The following is a 22911-nucleotide window of genomic DNA, read 5'->3' on the forward strand; positions in this document are numbered from 1 at the left end:
GGATGTGCAGCACGTCAGAGTAAGGAGGACATGAGGGCAGCCATGAAGGAGATGAAGAATGATGGTCCTGATAAACATCTGGAGGTATGAAGGGGACTTTTTAACTAGATTGTTTAACACAGTGTTGGGACAGATGCTTGTGTCCTGGTACTGAAGAATCAGGGTGCAGAGCTGCAGCAGCCACAGGGGGATGGAGCTGATGAGCCACACCGTGAGAAAGAGCTACTGAAGTGAGGTTCTACATGTAGATGAGGAAGTGCAGAGAAGGTTAGAAGGAGTTGTATCATATCTGTGTGGATGTGGAAAAAGCACACGACGGGACACCAAGAGACGTACTGTGGTACTGCACATACTGAGCACATACTGAGCATATACTGAGGCTGTGCAGGAGACAGCAAGGCACAGGTGAGCTGTAGGAGGGACAGATGGATTTAAAGCGGGGTTGCCATGACATCAGGACTCGACTCTGAGGCCCTTCATGTGTGCGATGGTGCAGACAACACTGGGAACTATAGTGAGAACAGGGAGCAGGTGGAGAGGTGGAGCCAGTAAGACTGAATACATGTGTGTGAAGGAGAAGGAGAAAGGTGCCTGAGTGAAGCTGGTCCAGAACAACACAGTGCACAGGGCAGGTGCAGAGGAGGTGGGGTGGGTGGAGGTGAGGGTCAGGGGGGTCTGTGAAAGAAGAAACACAAAAACCTGACAGGGAAAATTTAGGAGACGGTAGCTCGTGATGGCGAGCTGTTGTGTGTCGGAGACGGTGGCACTGACAAACCACAGGAGGCGGAGCTGGAGCGGTTAAAGATGGTCGACTCTTCATTGGGAATGACCAGAATGGAAACGTTTAGGTAGAACACAGGGGCGAGGCTGGACACGTGCAGACGACTGATCGTGGATACACAGGGTGTCGAACAGTAACTAACACAGAAATACTGCTGTAAAGGTCCCAGTTAGACATGCTGAAGCACAGGTCAACAAACAATCTCAGCTTCCCTGTGTGATTTCACTTCATGGCTAAATCATCGTTTCAGGCTTCTTTGGGTATTTGTGGGTTTGACGTTTTCACCCTAATTCATAAAAAGCCAATCAACAATCAGGAGAGAGGAGTTCGTCTTTCTAATTACAACTAATACGATTAAAAGACTTATTTATAAACTCCGTTAGCGTCACAGTACAAAGTTAAACAGAGAATCAGGAATCCTCTCTTAATATAAGTGATCACATAGATCTGTCAGCAGCAATTTGTCACGTAAAAACAGCACATCAAAAGGACTCTGCAGTCACAGCGCCCCCTGCTGTTATCACACTAGAAGGGTATTTATTATTATATTAATTATGCAGCATGCAAACATATATAATGTCTCTCTGAGGGCATCTTCCTGAAATATTAATGCAAACAGCTGTACTCAAAGGAAGCACACACACACACACACACACACACACACACACACACACACACACACACACACACACACACACACACACACACACTATGTTAAGCATGTGTGCATGTTGGCTGTTCATGATTTATTTATGGATTGGCTTTCTCTTTGCGCACAGAGAGCCAGAGGTTCTACTGAACTCTGGGTTGTTACCAGTTCATTACCAGTCATGTACCAGTAGCCCAGCTCAGCATAAACCCAGACAGTAATGACATACTGGTCTGGACAGATTACTGACCAGCTTGGAGTGATCTCGCTTCGCTCACGTTCAACAGAAGCTTTGTGGAGATGAAATCAGTGTAACACTGCGCCTCCTCAGGTCAGAGACCACAGACGGTAACGAATGAATCACTTTGTGAGGAAAGCCAGCTAGACTGGACTGGACTGTCTGAGCTGTCATTGATCAGTTATTAGTTGTTTCCTGGCAGCTTTCTCCGAACAATAACATCAAAAAGCCACCAAACCGAACATGATGTGATTAATCTGCTGCACACAGGACGCTGCTGAACACCTAAACCAGGCCCTTAGAGGATCTCTGCCCTCTGTTATAATAACCACACATCTACTACTGACAAATGGCTAATTATTGATCATTTATTTATAATTATTTATTCATGAAATCACAAAACAACGAAGCTAAGATGCTCAGTAAAGACAGCGCTGGCCTTTCTATCACTGTCCACTGTCACAGCAGGACGTCCAATAACCAGAGTGGCTGCTGCTTCTGCCTCGTGTCTCCACACAGAAAGGTCAACAACTATTTGAGGCATATTTACCTCACTGTCACCAGCCCCACAGCAAACACATACAGAACGACGGGGCCGTCAGCAGGAGTCAGGCTTTGGACAGCTGCATGTCAACTTACCTGCAAGAGAAAAGACAAATTAAGTAGTTACCTTAAAAAACAAAAGGAATCATTTCTTAGTATCTGGTGAACTAAGTACCTGCTACCATCACAGATCATCAGAAACAGTTCCAGATGCACAGACAGTGGCTGCAATGTACATATTTAAATTGTTTTTAACACTTGGATCCACTTTAGTTCTGTTTATGTTACGACAAAAACCAATCCCAGCACAGGCAGCAGCACCCACAGGCGTGTTGTTTGTGTCACTGGCAGCTATAAATAACAGCAACATGTGAATGAAGTCCGCCGAGCTATTCTTAGGTTCCGCACAAAAGGAAAAGCCATAAGCTCCAGTGTTCTTGATATGTCCCCCCACACATACAAAAAATTTTTAAATAATGATAGAATGAAAAGAAGATATACAAACATCAAATGCCATAAAACGCTCTGAACAGACGAGCTTCCAAGGCAGAGTAATCACTCAAGGACATGGGATCCCCTGGCCCCCTTCATAAAGGCCCCTGGCCTCAGACTATTCTGTGAGTAGGGGACTGCACCGAGATACCAAACCAGCTTATGAGACATGACAGTGTGCTGGTGACTGGGATATAATCCCTGGATACAAATCTTGTGAATACTCATAACCAGTTTCAATGGAGAACACTGACATAAAACTCCCTGTCTGAATTACTTCTATGATTTATCGTGCAGTTTAGTGCAACTACAAGATAGAACCGATTAGTAGTAAGAGCTAAGTAAACCTTATGCTTTATAAGTGTTTGCAGTGCTATGAGATGTAAAACAATAAACCCAAATACACTTAAATACAAGTACTGTATTAACTATTATGTAAAATAAACTACAGAGTGCACTCTGCAAAGTGTGCTTGCAGGCAAGAGATGCAAGAATGCATGACAGAGCAATAGAATAGAATAGAATAGAATAGCTTTTATTGTCACTGTTACAAGAACAATGAAAGGCTGTTTGACATCTCTCCATGTGTGTGAAGTATTTACACAATCACAGACAAATTTACATTTACACAAGAACGATAAGTTATACATGCACCTGCAAACATATGGATACACCCATACAAACATACACGCACATGCATACATGTATGTATAAATACATGCATGCGTACATACAGACACATGTCTCCACATACACATACATGCCATGGCTCGCTGACTGGGAGTGCCGACCTGAGCTCCACAGGAATGAATCCAAAAATGTTACATTTTAATGTTTCAGATCATCAACAAAATGTTAATATTAGGCAAAGACAACACAAGTAAACACAACATGCAGGTTGTAAATGTAGCTATTTATTCTTATTAGAGTTATAATTCAGCCCATCGGAGGGTTTTCAAGTCTGAACCGCCTTTTTAAGCCACAGCATCTCAGCCAGTTTGAATAGACCAAAGTCCCTCAGAGGTGAACTGGCTGATCATTGAACACATGTTGGTGACATTGATGGTCAGGGATGCAGAGCAGATGCAAAGCCACAGCAAACCACAAAGAGAAGCCCAACAAAGAACCTGGTGTCTGTATTTTTAGATTTTAAGGTTTTTTGATGAAGACAAAAACAAGGACAGCTTCCTCCAGGGAGAAGCTAGAAGCTGCCTCCTGCAGCTATAAATAGCAAGGCTTCAGGAAATCTCACTCTATATCAGGAGTATGGAAACTGATGGGATGGCGTGCACCCTGCTTAATATTTTGGAGGACTAATTGCAGCATCTCAGTCATCAATGAGGAAGTAAAGCAGGAAGCCGATCGATGCACTGTGATCGATGATCTAGGTATAAAGTAAACTGCCATTAATGGTAAATATTATTAATGTATATACAGACCATAAATATTTAAACAGGCACATAGTTTTGTTCTTTAAGGTTAACAAAACCATGATAACGGTGTCTACGTTACAGGACATTTCAATGTGAATAACTGGTAAGTGCTCTATTCTTAGGAAACCGTGGCCTTTCTGTCGGTTTGGATCTGCTGATGAGCCTTTGGTCTATATAAATAGACTGACTATGGCATAATCATGACTTTTGTCATCACAGAAGTGATGGGAACATTCAAAGACTAAAAAATAAAGCTGTGGAAGAGCAAATAGTGTGCACAATTCATCCGATCGCAGAGAAGCAGTGAAAAACCCACAGAAAGTAAAAGATAGACGTCCTAAAAACTGGTGCAATTCAGTATAATATCATTGCATGTTTTGTTGCAATGGAGCAAACAACAACAGTACACTACTTTGCTGGGACTAAAGTATCTCTAATATAACATGGATGCTGTAAAATGTGATTGTGACATCCTTGACGTATGCACAGGAGTACAGAAGTAAAACAGCAGGAGTGTTAGCTCTACAGAGGAAAAGACACGCCTGTTACGTCGCTTACTACCTGCTTCTTGTCACCACATCGCCCGGTAGGATGGTTTCGACTCTCTCTGTAAGTGTACATCTCACTCTAGACTCTGGCTAACCCATTCTCTCCTCCCTCCGCAGCATTCCTACCAGCCCACCTATGGCTGTGCCACATTATACTGTTCATGGTAATACTGGTTTAATGTTGGGCAACGATAAAAAAATAAAATATCGCGATAGAATATGGGTAAAGTGCGCATGCGCAGTGCCTTTGTTTTCATACCCACATGGTGGCGATAGAGAATGAGAAGGGGGAAAGCAGATCGTTGAGTGAAACACATGAACCAGAATTGGTTTGTAAAAATGCTGCAACTTCAGTGGTGTGGAACTGGTTTGGTGTTTGTCCGTCAGATACACAACAAAGGACTATTTTTTTGTAGAACATGCAAGCGGCCGTCGTTATTGCCATATTTTTCGGACTAAGGTGCTCTTAAATCTGGGAGTAATCTGGGTCCTAAACTCCGTCCTTCAGGACCCAAAGTCAAACGAACACTGCGACATCACTGAGAGTTAAAAACGGTCTAAATTCTTTCATCTTTAATAAAACGATCAGTGTTGCTGCTTTACCAGGTGTAACTATGAAGTTTAACATCCAGGCATCCATGAAAACAGAATTTATTATATTTAACGGACTTAGAAGTTAACAGGAAGTTAGCAGGAAGTTAGCGGAAGGTAGCTCACTGGTTTTGCTAGTGGCTAAGCATGATATAGCATGTTCTGACTGAGAGATTTCTGAACAAATTAAAACGTACAGCTCTGCTGTCACTTCCAACATAAATGAAGACAGAAAACTAAACAGCAGTGACGTTTGTAGGGTTACTGAAGTTGGGCTAGCTGCTATATAATGATGTGCTACGTGATCGCTAGCGACACAGCTGTGTTAGCATAAACACAGTGAAGCTGGAGGACGAACACTAACACTTTTCCACTCGATAAAAGTTAACGTGAGGGTTCCTGATGGTTAGAGACAAATGCAATCGCATGGCAGGATGCTGTAAACCACAGGTGTCGAACTCCAGACCTCGAGGGCCGGTGTCCTGCCGGTTTTAAATGTGTCCTTGATCCAACACAGCTGATTCAAATGGCTAAATGACCTCCTCAACATCTCTTGAAGTTCTCCAGAGGCCTGGTAATCAACTGATCATTTGATTCAGGTGTGTTGACCCAGTGTGAGCTCTAAAACCTGCAGGACACCGGCCCTCGAGGCCTGGAGTTTGACACCCCTGCTGTAAACCATAGGTGTCAAACTCTGGCCCGTGGGCCAAATTTGGCCCGCAACCTAATTACATTTGGCCCGCGAAGCCATACCAAATTACTATTAGAGCTGGCCTACTGGTATTATACAGCTAATATATATATTGTTTAGTATTAAGCTTTGCTTGTTCCATATTCAGTTTTTCAGCAAAACGTGTTTGAGTCCATAAGAAAAGATTCATTCTTATATCTGGAGGAATAAATATATTTCAATAAATATTAACGTTAGCCCGCGACTTTGTTCCAGTTTTGAATTTTGGCCCACTGTGTATTTGAGTTTGACACCACTGCTGTAAACGGACCAAACTTCAGTCAGGAGAACAACTGAGATAATCCATCCACAATACGAGGTTAGTCATTAATATACTGCAACAACATGGGAATAGAGCCGCTGCCAGAGAATTCAACATTAATGAATCAATGGTACAGAAGTGGAGGAAGCAAGAAGAATGAGTTTAATAAAGTTTGATTTATCTGGCTGCTTTGTTTCGCTTAATGTGCCTTATAATCCCCTGCAGCTTATGGTCTGAAAAATACGTACTGCAAACGAAATCATTTGAAGAACTTGTTACATTAGCCTTGAGAATAGTTAGCTTCATAACTTGGCCAGCTCCAGGCCTCGAGGGCCGGTGTCCTGCAGGTTTTAGATCTCACCCTGGGTCTACACACCTGAATCAAATGATTAGTTCATTACCAGGTGTCTGGAGAACTTCAAGGCATGTTGATCATTTAAATCAGCTGGACACGTCTAAAACCTGCAGGACACTCGTGGCCTGGGTTTGGACACCACTGCCATAACTGAATACTGAAAGAAACTACAAGTCACGATCAGCTTCCTCATCAAGAACATCGTGAGAAGTCAGTGCAGCTGAGCAGACTTACTCAGGAGGAGTGATAGAGAAGGACTGAAGAATGGCCACATCAATTCTCCCTGTGCGATAACACAGGTGGATCCTGCAAAACGAGTGTGTTGTCTCTAGTACAACACATAACAATTCTGGGTTTATCTCTGGACTCCATGTCTTTTACATCACTCTGTCAGAGGCCATAGCTGTGAGTGCCTTCAATCGGGCATACTGGGCATTTGCCTGGTGGGCCGACAGTGATTCTTCGTATTTATGGGTTGATGGGTTTTGTTTTGTTTGTTTGTTTTGTAACGGCATGAGCAATGAAAGGTGGTGGATTGGCCAGATGCTAGCCGATGTGTAAAAATAACTCAGTTGTTTGGTGGTGGCTATGGCAGAGCTTCCACAGCCCTGCTCACAGCATTCCTGACTCTTTTTCGCCTGCACAAAACAGTCCCCTTTAGATTATACCGTCGCCTACTGGGTATGATGGCTCAGCCATCCTGGTGGTCTGGCTTGGCTGTTTAAGAGGGTTTCAGCGCTGGGTGGTTTCTTCAGGCACTTCCTACTGTTCTTGTGAGGATTGACAATACCACCATGGGGGCTTATATTAGCCATCGGGGAGGGATGCATTCACGCTAATAGCAGCAAACATTTCCTCTCTCTGAGTGCAACACATCCCAGAGTCAGAATGGGGAATGAATCTGCGAGGCGTTGTGTTATATGGTGATTGGGCTTTGCATCCAGCCACTGTAGAACAGCTTCAGCTGGAGCTTTTAGCCACTACATAGAGCAATAATCTTCACTAAGCTTGATCTTAGAAACACGTTCCATCTGGTGGACATTGGTGACGAATGGAAAACTGTTTTCAACACTTGGACATTTCAAGCGTGCCGGGCTGACAAATGCCTCAGTTGTTTTCCAGGCTTTAATCAATAATGTGCTCTTTGTATGTGCACCTGTTTGACCTGCAGATTTTTTTCCAGAGAACAACTAGAACAGGAAGCAAGTCAGAGTTCTTCAATGACTATGAGACACTAAGTCTAGTCTTGGTCTTGGTAGCCGGGGATCCGTCCGCCATGGCCTCTGATCCTGGCTGCCACGTGGCACACATTGCATGCGACCCCTATGGCGCCCACTGCAGGTGGTGGGCCTGCATAAGAATGGGCCCATGTCCCTTTTTCGGGTTGTGCCCAGCCAGGCCCCATGGACCAGTGCCCGGCCACCAGATGTACAGCTTCTGGCACCCTCCCCGGGCCTGGCTCCAGGGCAGGGCCCTGGTAACACTATCCCAGGCAGGGTGAACTGTTTCCTTGATCTTGCACTCATAGGGGTCTTCTGAATTAAATTGAATTGAGGAGCAGACACAGACTGTTTTATATGAGATCCTTCTCATGCACTTCAACAGTCTTATTCATCATCGAGTCTTAAATGATCCTGTTATGACCAATGACTGCTCGACTGTGTCAAAGAGCTACTTCCACAGTGTGGAGAAGCCATAATTCTGACTCCACGCCAAATAAAAGGGGGAAACCCTCCCAGGGATTGACACCTAACAGTTAAATAGTTAAAGGATTAAACTTCTCTTTCCTTTCTTTAAACAAAAAAATATTTTCAAAAAACTATTCAAAGGTCCCAAATATCTTATTTCACTCAGGGGAGGAAGGCAGACGAGAGGCAGCTGTGTCATTATGGCGTTTGTATCCTGCTGCTACTGGGACCAGTTACAGTTCCTTTCACTAACACACACACACACACATTCTAGTTTTGATATCTTAGTGAGGACACATCCTAGCCGCTCACTGTAACCATCAATAATGGATGGTTAACGCTCAACCTAAACCTAACCATAACCTAACTGTAACCCTGACACTAGAACCACATTGTGAGTCTCAAACTCGTGAGGCACTTTTGTCCTCATAAATGACTGTTGGTCCCCACAAGTATAGTAACATTTCAATTCTTGGTCCCCACAGAGACATCTAAACAGGTACACACACACAAACTTTCATGTATTTTTGTCCACAGTATAAAAGCTGTTTGGGGCTGGGAGGAATCAAGTCCGTCCATGGCAACTTTCCCCGACTGCCTTCCACATTCTTTGAGTGCTTGCCTTGTCTGCTCGCTCTGGCGCTTTAATGACTTCCTTCAAATGGTACCAACACTTCAGCAACGACTGCAACATCATTTTTTCCATCTTCACAGCCCTGGAAGCATTGGACAGTATCATCTAATACATGGAAAATATTAAAACAGCTCAGCTCACAAAAGCTGGGAAACTTTGGGTGCAAACATGTGGAGACCACTAATTCATTTACTGCATGTTGCCTCTGCTCAGTGTCTGCTCAGTAGAACATGGATCTACATGTTCACTCCTGCACTGGCCAAAGCTGGTAGTGGTACTGCTTAGACTCTTTGAGTGCTAACATTGGTGCTCCAATCATTTGGTCTGGCTCTAACGGTGTGATTCAGACTGAGCAGACCTGGTGCATTTTGAATCAAAACTGCAGAGTCATTTTACTATTATTTAATAAGGAAGAACAGAGAAGAGTCCATGACCACGTTATATCAGTAAAGATGTTGTGTCTGCATGAGAGTAGACTGTCTCTGCAGGCAGCATCACACCCAAACAGAGCAGACAGCCTGTTCATCCTGAGCTCGCCAAGGTCACCAAAGGTCAGGCGGACAAAAACCTGCAGTCTTAACAAAGCCACAGGCAAAGACACTCTTTATTATCAACTATCTAATAAAACGCAAAACAGCCAAGAAGTGAATCTGCCATGAATTTCACAACTTTACAAGCTAAGAAATAGACACTGAGCTTTATATTGATTAAATATGTTAAATAGATATTAAATTAAATACAGATCCTGATAAATGCCTCGTTAATTTTTCATCATAGAATTACTGTTGAAACAACCCCTTATCCATGTTTGATGCCCTGCAATGGACTCACAGCCAACTGTAGAAAGCAGCCCAATCAGAGGCACTTTTTCTTTGACCCAGTTTATACTAAGTGGAGATATTATCTGAATTTCAGGAGTGGAACCACACCTCATTCTCACCGCCTCAGTTTATATATGCCCCCTTCACCAATACCCTCTGTTCTCATTTTCATGCCCACCTGGAGCCCAGGAGCCGCTGCCGGTCCTCTTTGAGGCCTTCCCCACATTGCAGCACCAGTACACGGTCCCTCATCCATCATCGTTCATCGTAACTGAGGATGTGGTCCCAGCTAGTGAAATTGCTAGTAAAAATGTTAATGTGATGAACTCACCAGCTACTGGCTCACTGACATCCAGTACAAGAAGGCCAGGCTTACCAAAACATACAGTTTGATTTGTGCGCTCTGCTGCTGCACACAAATACTGTCCAACACAAGGAATTCAGCCTGGATTTACACTCTTCCCAGTGTCCTATGGCAGGTCAGCTCTATCACAGGCAAGGACAGCTCTGACGCTTCAGAAGTGTTATCAAAATAAATAAATAAATAAAATAGAAATAACATAGTAGTTTGGATCAAAAGCCAGACTAAAATAATAAGTTTTAAGACACAATTTAAAAGACTGCATGGACTCGGAGAGACGAATATAAAGAGGGAGGTTACTCCAGAGTCTGGGAGGTACGACAGCAAAGGCCCGATCCCCTCTGGACTTCAGACGAGACCTCGGCTGCGTCAGGAGCATTTGATTGGAAGATCTAAGTGCCTTATTAGGGATTTACAAATGGAGGCGCTCGCGTAGATAGCTGGGAGCTAAATTGTTTAAAATTTTAAAGGTAAGCAAAAGAATTTTGAATATTGGTACGATAATCAACAGGGAGCCAACGTAGGTTGGCTAAAACTGGTGTGATGTGGGCATAATTTCTAGTTCCAGTTAAGAGACGCGCAGCTGCATTTCAAACTAACTGGAGCCGGTGAATAGAGGAAGGTGGGAGGCCCGAGTAGAGAGAATTACAGTAGTCTAATCTGGAAGTGATAAGACCATGAATGAGTTTTTTAAGGTCCTTCAAAGGGAGGTATGGCTTTGCTTTAGATATCTGACGCAGCTGGTAGAAACTGTTTTTTACCACAGAGGAGGTCGATTTCTTGAGCTGTCCAGGAAAACACCAAGGTATCTAACAGTGAGTGAGAGATGGCTACCAAGGGGCCCTAAGGCATCAGTAAGTTGTTCCAGCGGGGTGTGACTATCAAAAACTATAACTTCTGTCTTATCCTCGTTCAGTGTGAGAGACGTGACCACGTTTGGACCTCATTTAGACAGTCAAACAGGGGTTCCAGAGACGTAGAGACATCGGATGTCAAAGGGAAATAAATTTTTATGTCGTCGGCGTAGCAGTGAAAGGAAATGTTATATTTTTTAAGTATTACTCCCAAAGGCAGCATGTACAAGGAAAAAGAACTGGGCCGAGCACAGATCCTTGAGGCACACCACAGTGAATTTGTTTTTAAAAACTGAAGCTGGCCCTCCACCTCTGTCAGTAGACTGGGGTGAGCTTAGAAAGGTGAATCGGGTTGGTTCTGAGAAAGAAAAGAACTCACCAGGGCAAAGCCAAGTTTCAGTCAAGAATAAGAAGTCCAGCCCGGATGAAAGAATCAGCATACAGAGTCCTGAAGTTGGCAGCATGGTGTTCAGAAAACAGCCTGGGACTGAACACTAAGAAAACCAAAGAGGTCATTGTCAACATCAGGAGGCACTGACTTGGCCCCCCTCTACATCAACGGGGAGTGTGTGGAGAGGGTCCACACCTCCCGGTTCCTTGGTGTCCTCATCTCTGCTGACACCTCCTGGACAGACAACATCTCAGCGGTCGTCAAGAAGGCCCAACAGCGGCTGCACTTCCTGCGAGTCCTCAGGAAGTACAAGCTGAACTCCAACCTGCTGCTGACATCACGGTATGGTACGGCAGCTGCACTAAGGCGGATAGAGGCTTCAGAGTGTGGTCAAGACAGCACAGAAGATCATCGGCTGCCCTCTCCCCTCCCTGATGGACATTTATTCCTCCCGCTGCCTCAGCAGAGCAGCAAGCATTATCCATGACAGCTCCAGTCCGGTTCTAACCTGTTCAACCTGCTTCCCTCAGGGAGGCGCTACAGGTGCATCAGCAAGGAGACCCACAGACTCACAACAGTTTTTTCCACCCGTAACCTGAACACACACATGATAAACACAGTTCCACCCCCCAATGTAGGACCTCTATACACAGACTACACAACTATCATCACCACAGTGCAACACTTAATTTACGTGCAGTAACCCACACTGTAATATATAGCACTATGTTTTGTTTCTATATTTGTAGATAGTGCTGCAGAACTGTGCAACTCACCCCCTTTCTTTCCCACGTCTGCACTGAATAGGAGATGCTCTGAAGCTTATTGTGCATGTGTGTAGTGACAATAAAATGCATTCTATTCTGTTTTTGTTCACATGCTAAGTTCAGCATTCAAAATCTTGGTGTAATGTTTGAGTCTTCTCTGAGTTTCAACTGTGTAAAATCTTTATCTCACTCCTAACATTTCTAAATTGTGAAACATGGTCTCCTCTGCTGCACTGGAAGAAATTATCAATGCGTTTCCGTCATTGCATTTAGATTAATGTACTGGCCTCTGTGCTGGATTAGAGAAACCACCACCAATTTTTTAAAAATTTTAAAACTACAGGTTTATGTTATGTTGGCACTTAATGGGTTTTTTGTGACGGTTTGTCTGTGAAAACGTCCTCACAATCACTAAAAACCAAAGAACACCGCCCCCACAGTAAAGCGGTGGAAACATGGGTCACTTTTCTGCTAAGAGCACAACATGACCTCCCTGCATGGAGGGCCAATAGACAGGACCGCGTATCGTACTGTGACGAGGAACCTTCGTCCCATGAAGATGGATGTTCAAGCATGACGATGATCCAAAACATCGTGTCGAGGTAACGAAGCAGTGGATGAAAATAAGAGTGGCCTATCGAGTCTTCCACTCATCACCTCCAGCTGGTGACGGCAGATGGCTGCCCCTCACCGAGCCTGGGGTTACTTCTTCTTCTCTGTAATGTTGTAGGGTATTTACCTTATAAATATGAAATATATAAATATGAAACATGTCAAAACAAAGCAGAGACAGCGATCAGTGATAACTGATTCTCAGTGCTGCTGCTGGAGATAAGGATGTACGGTAACCTTCAACATTACACATCCTGTGGACACATACTGTTTGATCTATTGTTAGCATAAAGACGCTGACAGGTGCAGATGAATGAGCCCCTGATTTCTTCAGCCTACAGCAGACAGACTGTCAGCAGTTACAAATTGAAAGTGAAAACAACACAAAACACTGCAAACCACAACACAATTAAATAGATTAGGAGCCGACTCGCGTCGTTCATGTCAGAGATCCGGCTCTAAGAGCCATTTCGTTCGCGACCGACCCATCACTAGTGTGTACATGTTTCTATTACAGCAGTGCAACAGTGTTCAACCCAACGTATCTCTGTGAAAGACAAATAACTGCAGCTGAATAAAAGCTTTATTGCTGCCTAATTCATCGCTACGTGTACCTCCGTCCAAGATAATGGATGGTTTGTCATCTGCTGGTGTGTCTGCAGGACAAGCATGTAATGGGATCAGTGGGGATAAATTCATGGAGGAGAGGAGAATGAGACAGACCTAATGCTAGCTAATGAAAGGACAGCAAACTAACACAGAGGAAGAGGTCAAGGCAGATTTCTTTGCAGGGTGAGATGAGGAAGGGAGGAGAGTAACCACTGTGATCACCCAGAAGAGAATGACTCAGGTCTGTGTCCAGTCTCCCCAAATCAGCATGACACAGCAAACTAAGCTACATAAATCTCTGAATTACCAGCTGAGCCACTAATCCAGGCGGTATGACACTCGCCAAACTGCTAGTTCTGTGATATTTTACCACCGAGCATAAAAGTGCTTACAGGAAAGGCCAGGAAAGAATAAGCCATGAATACAGAGTTTAAATCATAAGAATATTTTATAACGTTTAACATTACGCAGAAGCATTTCATATTCATGAAACGCTTTCAATTAAAAGAAAACATCGAAACAGGTCATAAGGACACACCCAACATGCTCAACACCCACTTTAGTACTTCCTACTCAGCAGTTTCAATTACTGGTTAAAGCAAATGTGTTAGAAACTTAAAGCACGTAAAGAATCTGCTCAAGTCAAACAAGACATCAGACACACATCACCAAGAAGGCAAGTTTAAAGCAGTCCTACAGAAAGGTTTCAAAACTCACTCCCACAGCTTGATTCCAAGGATGTTAGATTCCTATCGGGCCTTTTCTACTGTTAATGTTTAAGCTAAATGACAACTTTGTTTGTCCACTGTCAGCATTCGAAACAACTTCTACAGGGTTTAATGGAGCACACAGATTTGACTTTTTACAAAAGCACTCAATGAGCTGTAGTAATGAAGAATTGTATCACAGTACGTTTTGTCATATCCTGTCTAAGATGTTTTTTCTTGCATGAGCCTAAGCACTCATTTATACTCGTATCCAATACAACTGATTTCGGTTTTATGCTTCCTAAAACCTTTAAAATTCCTTGTCAACGTCTTTTAGTTTAACCAATCCTAAAGAAAATCAAGTATTTCAGAAGCATGTTTTTGTTTGTTAAGCCATTGATCACTGAAACATAAAAAAGGCACTCAAGTCAAGGGATGAACCAGTATTGTGTCTAGCAGAGGTGTGGACTCGAGTCACATGACTTGGACTCGAGTCAGACTCGAGTCATTAATTTTATGACTTTAGACTTGACTTGAAAAAATGTTCTAAGACTTGTGACTTGACTTGGACTTTTACACCAATGACTTGGGACTTGAATTGGACTTGAACCGGTTTACTTGAAAAGACTTGATATTTTACCCCAAATATAAAATTTAACATGCATATTATATGGAGATTGAAAATGTGACGTCATTCACGGGTAGAACCGCAAAGGATTCTGGGAACTCGTGGCAAGCGGCACTAGCGCACGCAGGCTTTCAATTAAAATCAGTCACACAGCGATAAAAAGAAACACAAAAATGTCAAGAAGCTGTTGTATTATTAACTGCAATAGCCGGTCGCATGACAGCCACGGGAAGCCGACGGGTAAAGAGATCGATTGTTATCGGATTACGTCGTTGAAGAGAAATTGTTCGAGCCATGTTTCCGAAGTAACAAAGAGGCGACGGGTGGCCTGGATTGCAGCCATTCAAAGATCAAATATAACGTCCTAGAACACTCCAGCTCACAGGTTAGTCTGCTCCAAGCATTTACACAAAGGTCAGTCTGCTGTTGTAGTTAATGCGTCATTTTTCTTAACATAATTGGTGATATAGGTTACAAGCAAGTCTGACGCTGAACAGAAATTGTGCGCTATGCTCCTTTATTTATTGTGCATAAATAGTAAATTGTCCTGACACAATATTGCGTTTCGCTTCTGTTATTATGGTACATTGACAAAAACATATACTTTTATTCACAGGATAAAACAGGTTTTTTGTATCACTAATTGCCCAGTACGATTACAGCATACAGTATTATTGTCACTGCTACATTTCTGTGATGCTACCAGAAATTATTTCCACTACTAATTAATTACCGTTGAGCTCAAAGGTTATATTAATAAACGGTTAACGAATGTGTATTTATGATGACGATTTGTGAGACTGGTAAACTTATGATACGTACGATGGTCTTTCGTTCTACACGGTGCATTTCAAGGTCCTGCACCCATCCGTCGGTAAACTGTACCTGGGCTTGTTGCAGTGACCGGAAGTTACTAAACTTCATGAGTGTATGCACTCACTCCAAGAACCGTATGATTATAAATATGCATATAAATATGCTAAGATGAGATAGCTGACTTCATCTAACTAGCAAATGTTTTCCAGGCTACGTTGGTGATACAGTTTTTTTTAATGTGTATGATATTTTTGTCATGCGATTTTAAAGCTGGTCCTACAACCGCATCCAAGAATAACATGCAGCGTATCTCAGAACTGTCGGTGAAAATTATTCTTGGAGCTAGGTTTAATTGAGCTGCATTTTAAAGAGGTGCAATTTCACAATTTGTGTATATTTTCTAAGTTCACTATTTTGTCATGTGTTGAGAAAAACACAGATTTTAAAATTACATGGTCTAATATTTACATTTAGCATAACTGCAACATTATTTTTTCGTTTGTTTTTTTTAAAGACTCGAAAGGACTTGAAATTCAAAGTTTCAGACTTGTGACTTGACTCGGACTTTTACACCAGTGACTTGAGACTCGACTCTGACTTGCCTGACATTACTTGAGACTTGACTTGAGACTTGAGGATAAAGACTTGAGACTTACTTGAGACTTGCAAAACAATGACTTGGTCCCACCTCTGGTGTCTAGCACGTACATAACAGACTTAGCAAAGAACCAATTTTAAACTGTATCTTTTAAACTGTGCTCTCAAACACATTTAATTTCTTACAAAATGCCAAAGACAACATAGTTTGACAGGCACAATAGCATCTCTGCAACAGCGTGATTCCCAAACAGCTGTCTGGGAGGCTGTAAAGAAATCATTGTTACAGAAGGGAAACGGAGAAAAGGCTGAACACTGCCAAATGGTTCAAGAAATGTCTTTCTTTGTAAGAAATTACATCTTTTTCAGTTCTTCTTTCAACTCTTGGTACCCCTTCAGCTTCTCGTGTTCCTTCTTCCTGATGCAGCTGTCGTTCGGGACCACTACATCGATCACTACGGCCGTCTTCTTCTGTTTGTCTACCACAATTTTGTCCGTCTGTATCTGGAAGTCCCACAGGATCTTAGCTCGGTCATTCTCCACCACCTTTGGGGGCATCTCCCATTTTGACCTCGGGACTTCCAGGTTATACTCGGCACAGATGTTCCTGTACACTATGCCGGCCACTTGGTTATGGCGTTCCATGTATGCCTTGCCTGCTAGCATCTTGCACCCTGCTGTTATGTGCTGGATTGTCTCTGGGGCATCTTTACACAGCCTGCACCTGGGGTCTTGCCTGGTGTGATAGACCCCAGCCTCTATGGATCTTGTACTCAGAGCTTGTTCTTGTGCTGCCATGATTAGTGCCTCTGTGCTGTCTTTCAGTCCAGCTTTGTCCAGCCACTGGTAGGATTTCTGGATATCAGCCACCTCCTCTATCTGCCGGTGGTACATACCGTGCAGGGGCCTGTCCTTCCATGATGGTTCCTCGTCTCCCTCCTCTTTCGTGGGTTTCTGCTGCCTGAGGTATTCACTGAGCACTCGGTCAGTTGGGGCCATCTTCCTGATGTATTCTTGGATGTTCCTTGTCTCATCCTGGACTGTGGTGCTGACACTCACCAGTCCCCGGCCCCCTTCCTTCCGCTTAGCGTACAGCCTCAGGGTGCTGGACTTGGGGTGAAACCCTCCATGCATGGTAAGGAGCTTTCTTGTCTTTATGTCAGTGGCTTCTATCTCCTCCTTTGGCCAGCCTATTACCCCAGCAGGGTACCTGATCACGGGCAGGGCGTAGGTGTTGATGGCCCGGATCTTGTTCTTACTGTTCAGCTGACTCCTCAGGACTTGCCTGACCCTCTGCAGGTACTTGGTGGATGCAGCTTTCCTGGCGGCCTCTTCATGGTTCCCATTCACTTGCGGGATCCCCAGGTACTTGTAACTGTCCTCTATGTCTTCAATGTTGCCTTCTGGTAGTTTGATCCAACTGCTCCATTCTGTAGTCTGCATCTGTAGCCAGTCTTGTCAAAGACCTCACTGAGAGGGTTCAGGCCTATGCAGAACAGCAGCGGCGACAGAGCATCTCCATATGGGTTGCATCCTACTCCCATATGCTCTTCCAGTATTGCTCCATCTCTAGCCTTGGTGGGGCTCTTCTCATAGTGTCCCCCTGCCACTGAGAATATACCTTGAACTGTAGATTACTCTTAGTTAATTCTCCTGCCTTCTATCTCTCTGGTATGGTCCCTTCAAGCGGCTGGCCAAGGCTTTGAGTCGTTGCTTGGCAGTTTCCAAGGCCTCAGGTATGGGGAGCTTGCTGTACTTCTTAGGCACCTTCTTCATCGCACCTTTCTGCAGCTCTGATAGTTGGCTAACATCCCTTCGTGCTCCCTTGGTCTTTCAATTCAATTCAATTCAATTTTATTTATATAGCACCAAATCACAACAAAAGTCGCCTCAAGGGTTTAGCCTTAGTGTCCTTCTCCATGGGAGGCATTGCTACTTGAGGTTCATGTTGCAGCCAAGAACTTCACTGATGACTGCTGCCATGGTGTAAATCAGCTGGTTGGTTCCAGCGATGGTCACACTAGGGACTGTCCACTGCAGTAAAAACTCTGCATTATCACTCCGTTACCTGCTGCAAGCACTGCCACAGTCTGATTTTCTTTCATCACTACCTGAATTGTTTGACTAAAAGGAAAAAGAAATGGCAGATGTCCTTCTCTACAGGGGCAGAACTGTTGGCAAACTGTTCACCACCCCCCAACCGCCCTGTCTGTCATCACTCCACTAGCATTGCTGTTTGTAACTATATTCACTCCACTTTTACACACCTATACATAATATCCTAAAAGCCACAAATCAATTAGAACCCTGCTCTGTTTGGTAATGAACTGTGATAAAACAAATATCCCCTGCCTATGAAAAACCATAGGCTTCCCAAGGGAGTCATGAGTTCATAATGTTCATGTTCATAAACACTGAAAGCTGACATGGAGTAGGTCCCAGGCCCTGAACTCCATAAGCAAGAAAATGGATTGATGTATAAATACACACACACATATACACATATATATTAGAGGTGCAACGATAAACAAAATTCACGGTTCGGTTCAGTTCGATACTTTGGTGTCACGGTTCGATATTTTTTCGATACAAAAAAAATGTTCATGCTTTTTTAATTTGTCATTTATTAAAATTATAAATATATATTTTAACTCAAACGTACAGTTTTTAAATTTAATGTTGCTGAAACAACAAAATAATAATAAATAAATCTATCTGATGGAGAAATCACCCATCTTTGGAAAAGAGAGTTTATTACAGAGAAATGGCTCTTTCAAAATAAAAGCTCTACTATACGCTTCTTCTGGGCTATATTCTCAGCAGCATATTAAACATATCAGGTCCCCATAAGGAGAATCCTGTGCTAACAGCTGTCTAAATGACTCGGGTAAAGTTTGTAGCATGGTGCTTGTTGTTTTGTCTGCTTCCACTTGTCTTTGCACCAGGATGATGTCGGAGTAAATGTGCAGTCATATTCGTTGTGTTCCCACTAGTGCTGTCAGCGTTAATCTGAAATGACCTTAACGCCACAACACGGCAAATCTCCGTTAACGAGCGACCGCGGATCGCCCCGTGCGTGGGGCTGGACGGCCAACACGTTAACGAGCTAACTGCGCTAACACACTAGTTCCCACCCATGTAATTGAGCATTGCGTGGCACATCCAACATACTGTTTTACTTTAGTCCATGACTCGCTTACCTTCAGGGTCATACGTCACATGAAGACCAAAATAGTTCCAAAGGCCAGATCTGAATGAGGGTGGGGGAGGTTCAGTTTGCCATGTTGCAAGGAGCTTAACTTCTGTCTCGCTAGCTTGCGCTGCGCTCAGTGGATCTGCACTCGACAGTGCAGCCTAGGCGGAGTAGTCGAACGCAGATCCACTGAGCGCTCAACACAGACAGCATCATCAGAAGAAAAGTTGATGAAATAAATTAAAAATGTTGTATTGTTCGATACATATGTGTACTGAACCGAAAGCACTGTATCGAACGGTTCAATATCGATACGAGTATCGTTGCACCCCTAATATATATATATATATATGTGTGTGTGTGTGTGTTTCTGCTGAACCACATCATAATGAATAAATGGATAAATTTCCGAAATCCCGGAGCAATGCAAATTAGCCGGTGCGAGGTAAGGAGCTCTGTCATTGGTTAGACAGTCTTAGCTTTGCACCTATACCAAAGGCCATTCAGCCTCTGTGTTTACACTCTGCCTACACAGATGTTGGACATGAGACGACACAGGAAAAGGATTTTTGATGTGAGGTTTTTATTGAGATTTTATTTCTTTTTTTTCTGATTTGAAGTATTTATTAATGGAATAATTATTTATTTTCAAATACTGATTTATAAATATTTATTTATTTTTTTTTTTTTTTTTTGCCTGTCCCGTTTGGCTCTTTTGCATCAGAATTGTTGTCTAAAGGCAAAGAAAGATGCCCAACGGATTTACTTTACCAAACTGACCATCCCAGCCTTGCCGTAATGGTCCATTTGATTCACCTTTTATTGTTTATTTTATTTTCACTTACTGAATACGGGACAGACTTGACTGGGGGAAAGAAGGGGAGAAAGAAAGAGAAACAGCTGAGAAGAGAGACGGGGGAGAAGGGCAAAAAACAAAAACCAACAGAATTTTATTTTCAATTAAATTACTAGATAATAAATTACTTTTGTATTGAATAAATAAAATAACTTAAAAATGAATTTGTAAATTAATATTTTATCGCACAATTCATTGTTTAAGCAAAGAACTTTTTATTTCGATGCGCTGGATCTTCTGGTCCTCTGCACATAAGTGGATTTCCATTTAGACTTTATATAGACAACAACTCAAAGTGCTTTACAACAAGTCACATTCACCCATACGATCATCTAGTGCTGTACTTTAAACACTTTAAACACAAACACAGATACTGTGGGGAGAGGCCACAGAGGCACAGGGAGAAAACTCACACAGAAATCCAACAATTAAAGATGAACCTTCTCGATGTAACACTACCATCCTGCAAGATGACCTGGTCCTGGGCCATCTTAATAAGCATGCTGTGCACAGTAGTTTCATATTCCTGCCAGAACAAACACCAGACAGTTTGTACACAAGGCTCAGATTCTCACTTTGCCAGATACAGACAATAGTTTAAGATCCTAATGTCTCTGCACAGCTCTGTATGTACTGAAATATCCAACCTCAGATATTTCCTGCTCACTCTCTGCACCGCCTTAGACAACAAGTAGTTCATGCTATACATAGCATTGACTTTTCATTCCAGCCATGTGCACTCATCAGGGCATCAGTGCTGCCGTAGTAACCACACTAACACTTCCTTGCACCTGTTGAAATGGCCTCAGTCTGATCGTGCCCTGAACAAACTCACCTTTAACATCCCACACACGGACTAAATATGTGCGTGTCAATAACACGTGACAGGAGAACATGCTGGTTGTCTGTCATGGGGCTGAATTAGAAACAGAGCAGGAACTACAGTTTGTCAGATTAAGACTGATCAGGTCCAACATCCGCTCCCAGCACTGATTTACACGTTTGGTGTCACATTGAAGGAAACGCCTACTGGCACAACCTGCATGTGTTAAACTGCTCCTGCGTGTAAACAGCGTGTCACTTACGGCTTTTTGCATCACAAGGACGCGCACTGGCGTCTCAGGGTGACTCAGATGTTTGCTGAATGAGGTGTAGACCGGACTAGGCGGGACTCATTTCACCAAAACACGAGCTTTTCCACCCACCAGTGTTTATCTGTGTGCTTATTTTAAAGAATTATTCCATCGTTATCAAATACGAAGCATTACACGCACGTCGCGCCGTTTCTGCTGAGTCAGACACCAGTGCTCCCGTGTGCTGATTCTCGGGTCCATCTTAAACTGGTGTGTTTGCGAATGAACTTCGGTAAAACGTTACAACGTTACCGGGCGCGCAGAGGGTCTCGGAGGCGTGTCGTACCTGTCGGGTGGTCGCGGGCTCCTCGTTCCCGGTGGGTGAAGGTGTTTCTCCTTCAAGCGATGCTGGGGTGACCGGAGAAGAAGCCATGTCCCCCCGACATCACCTCTCACTAAGCGCCGCTCCTACTGTGACTTTCCTCGGTGTCCTCCAGCTTGCAATACGCTGCCTGGCGCAGTTTGCACGGACGGTGGACCGGTTGCGTCGCTCGTCTCCTGCGCGATCAAAGTGAGTCTTCGGCTGCACAGTGCAGCCACTGTCCCTCCTCCGGCCGGCGGACTAGTCCAGGCGAGGCGGATGACGTTGTCCCGGGTCTCGCTCGCTCTCGCACATGCAGGACTTGGCCCAGTCTGTCTTCTTCTGCCTCACTCTGCGCTCTGCTTTTCACTTCATGTCTTTTTGTTTTGTAAGGTGGCTAACACGATCACTCCTCTTCTGCCTGCAGGACTCTGTGACTGCTCTGTGCTGTGGCAGCACACTCCAGCCTGATAGTTCATTTTACAGCTTTTGGCACTGCGACGCTCTCCTCGGCTCGACAGACACAATCTCACCATGTCGGCACAATATACTGAGTGCAATCCATAACATGATTTTATCTCACTGTAACTTTTAAATCGACCAAATGTTGCGTAAATGACGTGTCACGTGACTTGAGCACATGCACACCCCCTGTCCTCACAGCAGACATTCATCTTAGCCCCCCCCCCGTGTTTTGAGATCATTGCTGCAACAAAAGGTTGCCACAGATATTTCTACATGAAACGTACTGAATCAGTTGGCACATATTTAATATATATTAAATATAATATAATGTTGTTTTGTTGAGTGGCTGAAATAAAGCTGAATCGCATCACAGGAACGACACAGCCCTGTTCCTCCAGGCTGTTAACCTGTGAATCAGCAAACATGTATGATTTATTGTCATTCATTTGCTGAACAAACTTTCCTCTGAACTTTGACCCTGAAAATTCAATTCCATTTTATTTATATAGCGCCAAATCACAACAAAAGTCGCCTCAAGGCGCTTCATAGATACAGAGACAAACCCAACAATCATATGACCCCCTATGAGCAGCACCCTAACCATGGATTGGAGAAGAATGTGAGATGGTAACAATGAGAGCTCAGGAGATGGCAAATACACTAGAAGAGCTACCTTTATATCACGCTGAGCTGAGGGTTTGTCAAGCCCAGCTCAGATTTTCAGGAGAAAGGTGATGTGAACCAAAAGCAGGAGGAGGTCATCACTGCTGGACCGAAGGCTAAGAAGGAAGAGCTTCTGCTGTTTGCAGTGTATACTGCTGTGGATGCTGTATCGTGTGACATGCACAAGATGTTT

The 22911-nt window shown here is 43.6% G+C and overlaps 1 protein-coding gene and 1 long non-coding RNA gene across 2 annotated transcripts in view; one reads left to right on the forward strand and one right to left on the reverse strand.

The window, feature by feature from the left end:
* The window catches only part of LOC143420784 (uncharacterized), a 35779-nt gene extending 13529 nt beyond the window's left edge, over window positions 1-22250 (reverse strand). Inside the window, exon 1 of the long non-coding RNA XR_013100526.1 lies at window positions 21576-22250. This is a non-coding gene — a long non-coding RNA (uncharacterized LOC143420784). The remainder of the gene's footprint in view (window positions 1-21575) is intronic.
* The window catches only part of LOC143420788 (uncharacterized), a 178950-nt gene that overhangs the window by 49142 nt on the left and 106897 nt on the right, over window positions 1-22911 (forward strand). The gene's annotated exons all lie outside the window — the stretch shown is intronic.

This window comes from Maylandia zebra, linkage group LG2, assembly GCF_041146795.1.
Source record: "Maylandia zebra isolate NMK-2024a linkage group LG2, Mzebra_GT3a, whole genome shotgun sequence".
In the NCBI taxonomy this organism is placed as follows: Eukaryota; Metazoa; Chordata; class Actinopteri; order Cichliformes; family Cichlidae; genus Maylandia; species Maylandia zebra.